Source organism: Lissotriton helveticus, chromosome 6 (genome assembly GCF_964261635.1).
Source record: "Lissotriton helveticus chromosome 6, aLisHel1.1, whole genome shotgun sequence".
Lineage (NCBI taxonomy): Eukaryota > Metazoa > Chordata > Amphibia > Caudata > Salamandridae > Lissotriton > Lissotriton helveticus.
Genome location: NC_136067.1, coordinates 568,842,533 through 568,857,012, shown reverse-complemented (window position 1 = coordinate 568,857,012; position 14,480 = coordinate 568,842,533).

The following is a 14,480-nucleotide window of genomic DNA, read 5'->3' as shown; positions in this document are numbered from 1 at the left end:
TTTTGTCTGAGAATCTGAAAACAAAATTGGATTCATTAGAGAAGAGTATATCTAAAACTGCAGGTTTTGAAAAGACTCTGAATGTGTGCTTGAACTGCCGCATAATTTTAAGAAGGAATTTACATGTTGAAAGAGGTCTGGTAAATGGATCAATTGGTAATGTTGTTGATTTTGTAAAATACAGAAATAGAGATGGAATTGAATTTTTAAAAATTAAATTTGATGGCATTGAGGAAGTACAGCTCATTGGTCGTTGCTCTGCTAGATTTTTGCTTGTAAAAGACTTATATGTTCGCCGTAAGCAGTTTCCTGTTTGCTTGGCATATGCGGTGACAATCCATAAATCGCAAGGTTTAAGTGTAGACTGTGCATTGGTGAATATTGGCAGTTCTGTGTTCAAGGAGGGTATGGCATACGTGGCATTGTCACGAGTTAGAACTTTATCGGGATTGTACTTGATTGAGTGTGATGTCACAAACATTTGTGCGGATCTAGATTGTGTTAAGGAATACAATAGGTTAAGAAGAGAGTATGCGTCACATTTGCCTCAGTATCCTTTGTTTGAGAAACGTGTGGTAGGCCGGAAACGAAGAAATGTGACCAATACTGGGGAGGTTGTAGCAAAAAGACGAAAAGTCGATGAACCTAAAATTACAAGCAAAAACAAAAAGGATTCTGTTGAAGATGTTGTTGGTTTTCAATTTGAAAACAGTTCTGGTGTCAAATGCTATGCTAATGTAGTGGTTAATGTTTTGTTTTCTCTAGAAAATGTAAAAGAAGAGATTGTGGTCAATTCTGATCAAAGATTTTGCAGTTTGTTAAATTCTGTGTTAGAGAAATGTAGCACTGATAGAAGAAACATAGAAAGTGTGTCTGAAATTCGAAATCTGTTAGACAGATGTTCAGGCCAAACACAATTCTCTCAAAATATTCAGCAAGATTGTCAGGAGTTTTTAATGTATATGCTTGATGTATTGCATGCTGAAGGTGTAGATGTAGATCAGCTGTTTGGGCTTTCTTATCAATGGCAGCATGACTGCGAGAACTGTATGGTATCAAGTACTACTAGTGTAGACTCAGAAAGATTTATATATTTAACTTTGCCAGACAGTAAATCAGTCTCCTTTAATAAGCTAGTAAAAGCAGCTGATCACAACATGGAGTGTAGCCAATGTAAATCTGAAATGATGTCCACATTATTTATACGAACATATGGCCAGTATGTCATTTTAATGTTCCAACGATGTAGGCCTGATGGAACAAAATTGACAACTTTAATTAAAAATGTTGTAGCTTCGCAGTTGTCAATATCAGGAAGGACTTTTGTAACTGCAGCAATTATATATCATGACGGCCCTTCAATAACATCAGGACATTACACAGCTTATTTAAAGTCTAGAAATGGCTGGTCATTCTGCAACGATTCTGTTTTAATTTTCAAAAATAAATTGCCGTATGACCTTAAAAACTCTTACCTGGTGTTTTTAAAACCAAAATTTTAGGGAAATAATCTTGGGATGTGCTCTGTGGAATTTCAAGAAGTTCTAATGGCTCCTACACAATTTGGCCTTGAGGATAAGTGTAGTTCAGAGACATAAGTTCTAACCATAAGACTGGACGTCATGGAGAAATAAATGCACTTTGAATGAGTTCAGAAAAACTATTTCTTTTTATAAGCTAATTGAAGCAGCCAATCAAAACATAGAGTAGAGGGAATGTAAGTCTGCAACGCTGTCTACTGTTTTACATTGCTTTGTGATTGAAAGTGATGTAGAGAATTAAATAATTGTAGTAGTCATAGAGTTAGTGTAAGTCTGCTTCATAGTAAGCAGTATCAGTGTCATAGGAAATGTAGAACATGACTGAGCAAGAAGGGGAAGATATTACTATTCCAGGATTGTGAAAATGATCTTCAACATTTTAATTCTGAAAGTTGCGGAAATGCCAAATGACGGGATTGGCTTACAAGAAATCCAAGAGTTATAAATGGATCTGACAAGATTTGGCCTTGTGGAAACTTGTGGTAGAGAGCAAGAAGTCATTTATTGCATGTAACATGTTTTTAAAAACGATGGAGATTTTCTTTCAGAAAGTGGCGGGCTGAAAGTAATAACAGCACAAAAGAGTGTAAGCTGTTCATAGGACATCCTTTGACGTCATGGAAAGTAAGTTAACTTTAAGGAGTTCTGAATTCTGATTTCTTATGTTGTATGGGTTTTTTAAACACAATCATTTTGATTGTGTTTTTTTTTCCCCGCTGGTATATGATGAATACCTTCAAGTCACTGTTTTTAGTGAATTTTGATACATTCTGAGAACAGCAAAAATAAACCATTTAACATGTATAATTAATTCTGTACTGTTTGCATTTATGATGTATATGTAGAACTGTGTAGGAGGCATGGAGAAGGTGAGGCTTCTGTAAGTGTCAAAGTTGTTGCATGCAGTGCTGCACTTCTGCGTATTCTTTCATATGCTAGACTACATCTGCACAATGAGATACCTAAGCAAAGGAAACACAAGTGATGTGATTGTGAAATGAGCAAAATAAATTGCACGTATTTCAATTACATCACCTGTGTTTCCTATCATTACGAATCACATTGTGCAGATCAAGTTTAGGTCTGTCCAGGGAAACATAGGAGGTTTGGACTTTGTTCAAGAGTGCAGTGGACATGACTCACTTCATTGGTAGACCTTCACATGTATTATGTCCTCTATTCTCTTCAACAACTCGAAATTTCATCTGCAACCCTGAGTAGGCCTCACCTCAAACAAACCTCTGGATAGGACACATCTTATTGGCATCCTGAAGCAATTATTTAAAATTTTCTGAGACAACAGCAATGCAAAAGATGCACCATGTTTTAAGATAGGCCTCACTTCATCTGCATCAAGATACTGTTAGTTTAAAATGTATATCTTTAGGACTGTGTAGGGGGCCTGGAGAAGCAGAAGCTTCTGTAAGTGTCAAAGTTGTTGAAAAACTGTTTGTCCTTCAATCTTTTCCCTTGTCTTTTGTAATTTTTAAATACATGTTTTAATATTTTTGAAATGTTTGTTCTCTCTTTCACAGATTGAAAGTATAAAAACAAAAAGTGAGTAATTTAACGACAATTATAAGGTAAATGCTTTGTACTCTTTTCGTTACATTTCTATCACATTCACCTACTATTAGTTCCACTGCTTCATTTCTTTAACCCTCAGTTTCCTGCCTTTGCTACTTCCCTCATTCCTTTCTCTATTACCTACTTACTCAACTCCTTCCACTCTTTTTCTCAGTCCCTCTCTTCTCATAGTTCCTCACTCTTGTTCACTCACTCCGTCTCTATTACTCTTAGTGTCTTTGACTGATCACTCTATCACTACTTGTTCATAATGCTTTCTCTGTGTAGTTGAAGCACACTAAGGGGCATATTATGAATACAGCCAATAAAATTATTGCTCTTTTTATTGGCAGAAAACTGGTGCAAAAGTGGTTTTAGCGGCAGTTTTCTGTCGCTAAAAGCAGCTTTAGCGACACATTTCTGCCAATAAAAGCTGCAAAACTTTTATTGCCTATGTTGATGATATGGCTCTATGTTACTTACATTTCTTTGCTGTTTCAATTAATCTTTTTCTGTTATTTTTTGTTTTCTGTTTTCTATTTTTTCTCTCTGTTATTCCTCATGTTTTAATCTTATTTTGAACATTCACTCACATTCTCCAAGAAACTCTTCTTTGTTAATGTTATACTCTCTTTTTTTTTCTTTCACTTCGTTATCTATTTTGTTTTTCACAATTATACCCTCTTCCGTCTTTTCTTCGGTAAATAGATCTATTAAACAGTATCTCTTCTTTACTTCCTATAGCTGTCTTTCTTTTAACATCACTCTCTGTTTACTTTCCTTATACTTACTCTTTTATTTTTTTTTATTTTTTTTGGGTTAGCTCCCGGTCCGCGTACCGGGAAGCTAACCCGGGAGCGAACCAAAAGAAATAGAGCTTGCCAGAGTGCTAAACATTCTAGCAATTTTTTTTGAAAGGGAAGGTAGTTCTGAAAAGAACTTTTTTTTTTATATTTTTGTTGCTTTATATTTTTTTAAAATTTTTTGAACATTTTTTGTTTTTTTTGTATTTTTTGAACGATTTTATATTTTTTTTGTTTTTTTTTGGGGGGGGGAAACAACAAAAAACAGGCGTTGAAAAGGGCTCAACAGGAGCAAAAAAAAAATTACTGGGGGCGGTTAGGGCAATCATGGTGTTCATACGCCAGGTTTATAGCATTGATGCTCATGTTGCCACAAGCTAACAATGCACGACAGTGCATACAAGAGTGAATCATGTGCCCAAAATGTTCTTGAATATTTGGCACAGTTTCCCGTGCCTCTTCTGGTGTTAATGAAATTTGTATTCTTGGTCTGGCCACAGGAGTTGGTCTTGGATTGTCCTGTAAATCCCTTATTTCCGCCCGGCTGTAATTGAGCGGATGCTTCCTTGTCATGTGCCTGTGCATTGTGTGATTTCCGTAACTATATTTCTTGTCCGTCCCTCTGGACAATTGTTCTTTGCATATGAGGCAGGTGACATACCTCGCATTGACTTTTTTTTGGCCACGAGGGATCGAATAAAACTGCCAGATGAAACTGGCTTTCTTTCTGGAAACACGGGGCACCTCTTCTAAGAACTGTGGTTCTTCTCCCTCCTCATCCATTTCTTCCTCTTCCTCCTCAGTGTTGGTCAGGACCTGGGGAGGTGGTCCTCTCTTCCCATGAGGAGGTGGTGGTGGTGGTGGGGGTCCACCAGCTGAAGCTACCAATGAAGCCATTTTCCAACAAGCAAAATAGGTCTTCCTCTCACAACGATGAAAGTCAGAGTGAGGAAAGAAGGAGGGGTTTTCATCATTTGGGAAAAACAATACTTCTCAACCAATGAAAAGTGTTATTTTTAGGTCACCTGACCTAGCCTTACATCATTATGAAACCAAAAGTGAAATGAACCAATGAAAAGTGTTATGAACAAGTCACATGACCTGTTATGCTTACGTTACGCGCTCCGGTCCGCGCCCCGGATAGCTTCCGGGTCGCTGCGCTTCGCGCCTCGGTCCGCGCCCCGGTGCACTTCCGGGTGCGCTAACGCGGTACGTCACAAGACGCATTACGCGGCAACGCGATACGTCGCGTTTTCGCGACGCGCCGCGGATCGCTTCCGGGGAGCTGCGTTTCGTGCCTCGGTCCGCGCCCCGGGGCACTTCCGGGTGCGCTAACGCAGTACGTCATAAGACGCATTACGCGGCAACGCGATACCGTCACTATGTTGATTTCTTACCGGTTCGCGGACCGGGTCGCGGCTTTAAATTGAGCTAACGGGAAGCTTCCCGGTTCGCGGACCGGGAGCGAAACAAAAAAAATATTTAAAAAAAATTATTAATAAACATATAAAATATATTTTTGGATTTAAAGAAGAATACATTTTACAGCTATAGATATTAGCTTTTAAAAAACCAATGAAATTCACTGAAAAAACCATAGGTTATAGACCATATATAGTTGGGAATTAGCATTTACAAAACCTTGAAAATTCACTGAAAAAACCATAGGTTATACACCATATATAGTTAGGAATTAGCATTTAAAAAACCTTATTTTACTCACACAAAACCATTGAAATTCCATATATAGTTAGTTGTACTAACTATATATCGCGCACCCGCAATCCACTGCTGATCATGTCACATATTACATCATTCATGACATGGTCAGTGACATCACTGATGACATCACTGATGACATCTCAAATGACATCACTGATGACATCACTGATGACATCTCAAATGACATCACTGATGACATCACTGATGACAACATCCAGTGACTGTATGTTTCTGAAAAGTTAAAATATGTTTTACATATTGAAGAATGAGTGGATGTAGAAGTGTCTGAACAAAGGATTTAGTAGGTGCATGACTGACTGTATGAGTGAGTGATTAAATGTGTCTCACTGAGTGCATGGGTTAGTGACTAAACTGTCTTAATTTGTGCATCATTATGTCTGTTGTTCTGTAAACTGCTGCATGTGTTGATCAGTAGCTATATGATTAACTATATGGGTTATTGATTGGTTGCCCAAGTATTTGTATGGGAGACTGAGAGTGTGTATGGGTGGCTGGGAGGTGTATGACTCTCTGCATAGATGTATGGGTTCAAAAGTGCATGTGGAAACAGCTGTATGGGTGGTTGACTGTGTGCATGACTGTATTGGTGAGTGAATAGATATCTCAGTGCTACATGTCAAAGTAAGTACATATGTAAAATACAGTACATGTGAGAGTTGACATATATAAATAACTGTGCATAAGAGCCAGTGAATGTGTGAGTGGCTGTATGGATCATTGTGAACTTGTATCCAGGATTGTATAAGTGAGTAAATATGTTTTAGTATATGTTTGAATAAGTAAGGTGTGTTTAACTGTATAGTTAAGGAAATGGAGGTGTGATTGATTGTTTGCATGACTGACTAGGTGTGTGTGTAACTTCATGGATGAGTGACAATCTGCGAGTCTGTGTTTACACTGAGTGTATCTAAGGTTATATTAGAGTCTGAAGAGGTTCATCGTATTATCACATGAATGATGTCATCAGTGATGTGATCAGTAATGTCAAATGAGATGTCATCAGTGATGTCATTTGAGATGTCATTTGAGATGTTATCAGTGATGTCATCAGTGATGTCATTAGTGATGTCATCAATGATGTCATTTGAGATGTCATCAGTGATGTCATCAGTGATGTCATTTGAGATGTCATCAGTGATGTTATTTGAGATGTCATCAGTGATGTCATCAGTGATGTCATTTGAGATGTCATCAGTGATGTCATCAGTGATGTCATTTGAGATGTCATCAGTGATGTCATCAGTGATGTCACTGACCATGTCATGAATGATGTAATATGTGACATGATCAGCAGTGGATTGCGGGTGCGCGATATATAGTTAGTACAACTAACTATATATGGAATTTCAATGGTTTTGTGTGAGTAAAATAAGGTTTTTTAAATGCTAATTCCTAACTATATATGGTGTATGACCTATGGTTTTTTCAGTGAATATATATATATATATATATATATATAATAAAAATCAAAGTGTTTATAATTAAAGAACTACAAATATATGTACTTTACATTTACAAGACTATGGGGCCGATTCCAATTCGGGAAAAAAACGTCCGTTCGAATCGTATACGGAGCCATCTCCGTACGAATCGTACACGTCCGTCCGAATCGCGTAGTATGATCCGTATCTCGTCAGTCCGTCCGAATCGTTGAGAACCGTATGAATTGCAAGGCTGAAACCGTATGACACGGACCCTCACAGTGAACCGTACGACCCGACGACGACCCGACGAGTATGATCCGGACTGGGGTATGAGGACGCGATTCGTACGGTCCACGTCGGGTAAGGCCGATTCGTACGGACAACCACACAATCACATACACACCGTATGGTGCGTACACCCCATGATCGCAGGGGTACGGTGCGTACCCCTGCGATCATGGGGTACCGTGCGTATACCCCATGATCGTGGGGTACAGTGCATACACCCCATGATCGCAGGGGTACAAACTGTACCCCTGCAGACATGGGGTGTACGCACCATACCCGGGGGGCCTTTCCGTACCTGTTTCAAGGCGTACTCTGCTTCTCCGGAAGTTTTGGGCTCCCGTAAAAAAAGCATCGTACGGTGCGTACCCGACACAAATCGTACTTGCTGGGTTGGGAAAAACTGCTTCGACCCGTACGGATGTCGCGTACAGCGGGTTCCGAGGGAGAATCGTATGGAGATTAGAGTCGTACGGTCTTTGTACGATTCGTACGGAGTCCTGCTCCTGGTACTAATCTTACTTCATCGTACGTACGGGGGAGGCAGCAGGGTACGATTAGTATGGGAAAAACGCTCCGTACGGCTATTCGGAGTGGTTTTTCCTGAATCAGAATCACCCCCTATATTTCAGAAAATGTACCATTTTTCAAAACTGTTAAATAAAAGTATGTAAAATATATTTTTAATTTTGCAAATGTACAATTGAAAGATATATGTCAAAAATATATTATACATTATGATAAATTCTGAATAATATCAACATTTCTGAATCATGTATTTAATATTGTCAAAATTTGCATAACAAAACTAAGGGGGTCATTATGATGGCGGATTTTCCGCATACTCCGGGCCGGCGGAAGCCACCGCCGGCCCGGAGTATGTGGGAAATCCGCCGAGGAGGCCTGAAAGACCCACCGCCAAATCAGGATGGCTGGTGGGTCTCACAATCTGTCCGCAGCTTTTCCGTCGCGGTCGGAAGGTGACCACGGCGGAAAAGCACTAACATGGCTGGCGGTGTCTATCAGACACCGCCAGGCATATTAGGATGTCTGCAATTCTATGCTTTTCCACGGCGAAAAAGCCGCCGTGAAAAAGCATACGGACCTTCACTTCGGGGGCCCGTTGCGGGCCCCCTGGGTGAAGGGGTGGTGGCGGGTGCACATGGGGGGTACCTATGGTACCCCCCTGCATTTGCGTGCACAATGCAGCAGGCACCGCGCGGTGCCTGCCGCTTTGTGCACGCAAATGCTGTGCATGCATTTTTTACATTGGGGCGGGTGCAGCTTGAAGCTGCACCCGCCGCAATGTTAGAGCTAGAGGATGTGACCGCCACCCTGGCGGTCACATCCTAATCAGATCGGAGGGAACGCCGCAGCCCATGCGGACGTTCCCTCCTCCTCAGGGGTCGCGGACGGACTCAAGTCCGTCCGCGATCCTAATCGACCTCTTAAATGTGAACAAAAAAAATGCATGTGTTTGCAAATAAAAACATTAGCAATAAAAACTAACATATGTCTCCTTCTTTACTTGAATGTACATATAAACTATTTAAAAAATAACATAATAACCAATAAACATGTACTATTCCTAACTCCAAAACCAACTAAACAAAGGGACCATTCTGGATAATAAATCGTAATAAATTACTATTCCAACTTCAAAACCAACTAAACTCAGGGAAAGTCCTGGATGATAAACCATAATAAATTACTATTCCAACTCCAAACCCAACTAAATTCAGGGAAATTGCTGGATAATAAACCACCAAAAAATACTATTCCAACTCCAAAATTAACTAGCCTCAGAGAAAGTGCTGGATAATAAATGACTAATTCCTAAGATCAAAAACTGACTTCTTCAGGAATCAACTAGACCAAGCCAAGATCCGTCCCAAAAAACTATTTGATCTAATCTAAGCACAAACCAAGGGGTCGATTAGGATCGCGGACGGACTTGAGTCCGTCCGCGACCCCTGAGGAGGAGGGAACGTCCGCATGGGCTGCGGCGTTCCCTCCGATCAAATTAGGATGTGACCGCCAGTGTGGCGGTCACATCCTCCATCTCTAACATTGCGGCGGGTGCAGCTTCAAGCTGCATCCGCCGCAATGTAAAAAATCCATGCACAGCATTTGCGTGCACAAAGCGGCAGGCACCGCGCGGTGCCTGCTGCATTGTGCACGCAAATGCAGGGGGGTACCATAGGTACCCCCCATGTGCACCCCCCACCCCACCTTCACCCAGGGGGCCCGCAACGGGCCCCCGAAGTGAAGGTCCGTATGCTTTTCCACGGCGGTAAAGTCGCCGCGGAAAAGCATATATTTTCAGACATCCTAATATGCCTGGCGGTGTCTGATAGACACCGCCAGACATGTTAGTGCTTTTCCGCCGCGGTCGCCTTCCGACCGCGGCGGAAAAGCGGCGGACAGATTATCAGACCCACCAGCCATCCTAATTTGGCGGTGGGTCTTTGGAGTCTCCGCCGCGGTTTTTCCGCATCCTCCAGGCCGGCGGACACTTCCGCCGGCCCGGAGGATGCGGAAAAACCGCCATCCTAATCGACCCCCAAGTGTGCACCTATTCACCCCAAGGCTATACCTGACACTCTCCCCAACTGTGAGGAATTTGCCTTCTTTTTCACTACAAAATCAGAATCCATAAAAAACGACTTACTCAATGACCTTTTATCCCTTACGGACACTGAAAAGAACTCCAAATTGCCCCCGATAGGTATCCCAGTCAAATGATCCACAAAATTCAACCTTAAAAACAATGCAACCTGGTCCTACCTCAACACCTTCAGTGAAGACACTATACTAAAGGCGCTAACCGCCCTGAATCCCTCCAACCTCTTTACACACCCGCTTCCCACTAACTACTTAAAAGACTTCATTCCACTGTTATTACCACTCTCGATCAAGATAATAAATACCTCCCTCCTTCAAGGAACCATCACAGAAATCCTGAAAACAGGGCAGGTATCCCCTATCTGTAAGAAAACAACAGCTGACCCATCGGACTTAAATAACTATCGCCTGATATCCAACATCCCCACTATAGCCAAACTCTTGGAAAAAAGTGTTCACACCCATCTTAACAACCACTTCGAACAATTGAACCTGCTTAACCAATTCCAATCAGGCTTCTGAGCAGGTCACAGTACTGAATCAGCCATGCCACACATAATTGATGATGCTCTAAAAATCCTTGACCAAAACAAAGCCTGTTTACTAATCTTACTCGGCTTATCATCAGCATTTGAAACTGTCAAACACGACAACTTGCTACAACTGCTGAAACACAGAATACGAATATCTCGAACTGTACTGACCTGGTTTACTTCTTTTCTCCAAAATAGATCTAAAAAATTCAAGGTCAATCAATCCTTACCCAACCCCTTGCCAGTCATGTTGGGAGTGCAAGGCTCTTACCTTTCACCCACACTTTTCAACCTTTTCATGGAACCACTCACTGAACTTCTCAGTCTCTCTGAGATCCATTTCCATATGTATGCAGACGACACCCAACTATACATCAAGATCCATTCACTGGAGGACAACATATCTCTCAATACAATGCTACAAAAAAAACTCAAATATGTTTGGACAAAAACCATTTGAAAAAAAACTCCCTCAAAATGGAGTTCCTCCTAAGCGCCCCCCCTCAACAAATAACCCACCATCCTGCAATGGATGAATCACCTAGCAACACTCAAAGGGCAACCTCTCATTGTTGAATCAGTGAAATCGCTAAATGTAACACTGGACAGTAACTTAAATATGCAGAAGCATATTAGCACCAAATGAGAACATTTCCACATGAACACCCTGAGAAAACTGAAACCCTTACAGCCAGCAAACGACTTCAAACATGCAGTTCAAGACCTAGTAATCCCAAGAGTGGAATATGGGGCTGTAACCCTAGGTGGCTTCCCCTGGTCAACAACAGCCCCGCTAAGAGCTGCTGTCAATTCAGCTGCGAGACTCATCACAGGTTCAAAAAGAATCTCTCACATCTCTCCTGACCTTAGAGCCCTCAACTGGCTCCCGTTTGAAGCTAGAATTCATCTGAAAATCGCATGTATGACACACAATTTACATAAAAATATTAGCACTAAAAAAAGGCAACATTTTTGAAAATGTTACATTTCAATTGTTTTGTAAATTATTTATATCTTTGAATATTTTTTAAATTGAAATAGATTTTTTACCAACATTCTTAAATTACTCCCCACCCTTATGCATTAGAAACCCAACATCCTGCTCCTACATTTTTACATAAAATTAAAAAATTATAAAAATAAATAAATAAATATGTTTAACTTACTCCCCACCCTTACCCCTATAAACTGAACATCACAATCCTAAAAATAAATTAAAATACTATAAAAACAAAAATTTTCACATAAAAAATAAATTGAAAAATACAAAATAACTACTACCTAATTATTAAAAAACAACATTAAACAAAAACAAAAAAATACAGTTGATATTATTTACAACAATATGTTTGCCATCAATATTTACAAAAATCAATATTTCTACGTTACATAAAAAACAATATTTTAAACAACGAAATCACTTACCTCGATATTTTCCACCATCGATATTCATGCACTTTGATATTTCAACGTCGATATTCTGTCTCTGCACCTGAAAAATTGATGCCAATGCACGCTACTGTGAAGAAAATGATGGTTTGCCAACTGACGGCAAGCACATTTGCGCTAGCCAGCCGAGCATCACACATCTGAGCCTAGCGTGAAACAAAATACAATAATGCCACTAAGGAGAAAAAAGGCAAAGAAACCTGAATGCAGAATGGAGCAGGCAGGAACCAGCACAGGACAACAATCCCCTGCACCCCACTAATAGCCAAGAGGACCAACCAGAGTGCATGGGGAAGAGGAAGAGGAAATATAGGTTCAGTCAGGAGGAGACTAAGATCCTGATTGCAGAGGTGATGTAGCATCAACACCATTTCTTCATCAGCTGAAAAGTGTCATTGGGGGCCAAAAAGGCCATATGTCAGTCCATAGTGAATAATGCAAACTTTATAGCTGAAGTCAAGAGGACACAGATAGACTGCAAAAAGTGCTGGCATGATGCCAGTGCAAAATTAAGCAGATACTGGCAACAGACGGGAGGTGGTAGTCCAGCACCACAGGAGGAACTCGATCCCTTGGAGGAGCAGGTGTCCACAATTATCTGTGAGGATTCGGTAGTTTGAGTAGGAGAATTAGCGAAAGTAGCTCTTTGAAGCACATGTGCAGTAACAGCCATGTAATCACATGAAGGTTCTGGACATGCATGCAATGCATATCAACTCCATGCCTCCCTGGGACACATTTCCTTCACATCCAGTAATAGTGACAATAGTGAGGAACTGGTGGACGTATTAATTCTACACAGTAGTCATGTAATGTGTCCATATTGTATGTCCTCACGACAAAAAAGCACAAAACATTATAGTAACCATACTTTTTTTTTTTTAATTTTCAGAAACCTTCATTGAAAATCGAACACAGCAAAGTTACATGATTGCAGAGTGTCAAATTAATATGCACAATTATACAATAAGGTATAGCAAAAAATACCTTGTCCATGTACCACCGAAAAACAATACAAAGGAAAAATATTTGTGAAAACACTAAAACAATAAAGGGAAACCACAGAAAGAGGCACCATGGGTGGAGAGGGGAGGCTTTAAGGAACAGGGGGGAGTGGGAGTGGAAAGGAGGCAACTCATTGTCCAAAAGATAGGACACAAGCAGACCACATATATCAATTGGGCGGGATCTGGCAGGCATTAAGTCCCAAAATTCAGACAGGAGAGTCTGGCAACGGGATGCATCCTCAACACAAAGGGCTACATTAGGTGCAGGTCTGCGACCCCAACACATGGAGACCCAGCGTCGCGTGCGGACTAGCAGCATGGCAATCAATCTGCGGGAGACATCAGAACACAATTTAACAAAGCCTAAGAGACAAAGCAGATGGTCAGGTTGGACTGGCACCGTAGTGATCCCAGAGATAGCAGCAGGCACAGAGAAGCGCAGGCATCTATCGTTGGCAATGAGTCTCATCCTGTGCAGTTGCAAATGGGTCAGATAGAGCTTATGCAAATAAGTGGATAAGGCGCAGACGATATTTAGGGGAGAGACGTTTATTCTGATTACTACAATACAGACAATCGGCTTGGGAGATGTCGACACCTAGGTTTCTCTCCCCATGCCACACGTGCCCGGTCAGTGGAGATGGAAGACGCCACCAGTTTGAGAGCATACATTTTAGTGACTCATTTCTTTGGGGAGGGGGATGTATAAAGAAGATTGAGAGTAGCCATCGAGGAGGGAGGCTTTGGGAACGAGGGGTAAAGTTTCCTGCAGACAGCCCTGCGCCTATAGTAAAGCAAAGTGTCCATGGGGTCAGAGTCAGGAGCAGGTGCAAAGAATGTGTTCCCAGGGTAGAGGTCCGACACAGTAGAGAGCCCCAGACAGGTGGTGTGTTTCACCATCCCCGAAGACTGGAGAGGAGGGAAGGTTGGGTGATGAGCGATGGGCAGCGCGTCTGTGGAAAGCATGTCCGAACCTCACATTTTCCGGAGCCCCTCGCATGCCCAGTGTGGGGTCTCAACTGTATCGATCTAAGGGCGAATGAAGCGGTCTTGAGTGGCCACGGGGTGGCTAGGTCAGCCTCCACCATGACATGGGGCCGGAATGAAGTGAGATGAAGGCAGAAGTGAAGAAAACTGGCCTGAGCACTGAGGACATAGAGTTTAAAATCGGGGACGGCAAGCCCACCGCACGACTTTGGAAGTGTCAGAATATTGTATGCAATCCTGGGTTGTCGGCTGGCCCAGATCAAAGTGATTAGCAAAGAATAAATTTTACGGAAAAAATGGGCAGTGAGAGGGATAGGAATATTGGCCAATAAATATAAAAACTTCGGGAGCACTACAATCTTGGCAATGGCTATGCGACCGGCTAAAGATAGTGGCAACCGGCTCCAGAGGGGGATCTTGGACTCAAACCAGTCCACCAGACCACCAAAGTTGGCCCTTCAAAGTTCATCGACGTTCCTACTCTGCCAGATACCTAGATACCTAGTGGGCTCTGACG